This window comes from Antrostomus carolinensis, unplaced genomic scaffold, assembly GCF_000700745.2.
Source record: "Antrostomus carolinensis isolate BGI_N321 unplaced genomic scaffold, ASM70074v2 scaffold9425, whole genome shotgun sequence".
Classification (NCBI taxonomy): Eukaryota; Metazoa; Chordata; class Aves; order Caprimulgiformes; family Caprimulgidae; genus Antrostomus; species Antrostomus carolinensis.
Genome location: NW_010317064.1, coordinates 26,285 through 26,615, shown reverse-complemented (window position 1 = coordinate 26,615; position 331 = coordinate 26,285).

Sequence of the window (331 nt, the reverse complement as noted above, 5' to 3'; positions counted from 1 at the left end):
CAGTTTTCAAATTAAAGGTCTGAAAGAGACCCATTTTCGTTAAGTAAAACTTCAGTTTTATTTATGTTTTATTAGAAACATCGCACAGAGACAGACTTTCACAAGCACTTATAACCTCGTTTATCTTTGGAAGATTAGTTTCTCGGGCTATACGCTGTTAGGACCTTCAGCAGAGCCAAGCAGAGCACACAGCGCCGGAAAGCATACTACATCAGTGGACTTGCAGATATAAAAGCAAGTCAAGGTTAGCTAGGCAAGTCAACTTTTTCTACGATTACAGTAAAATGAAGAGCAAAAAAGGCATGTCTCTAGATCTGCGTTTCTTCCATCA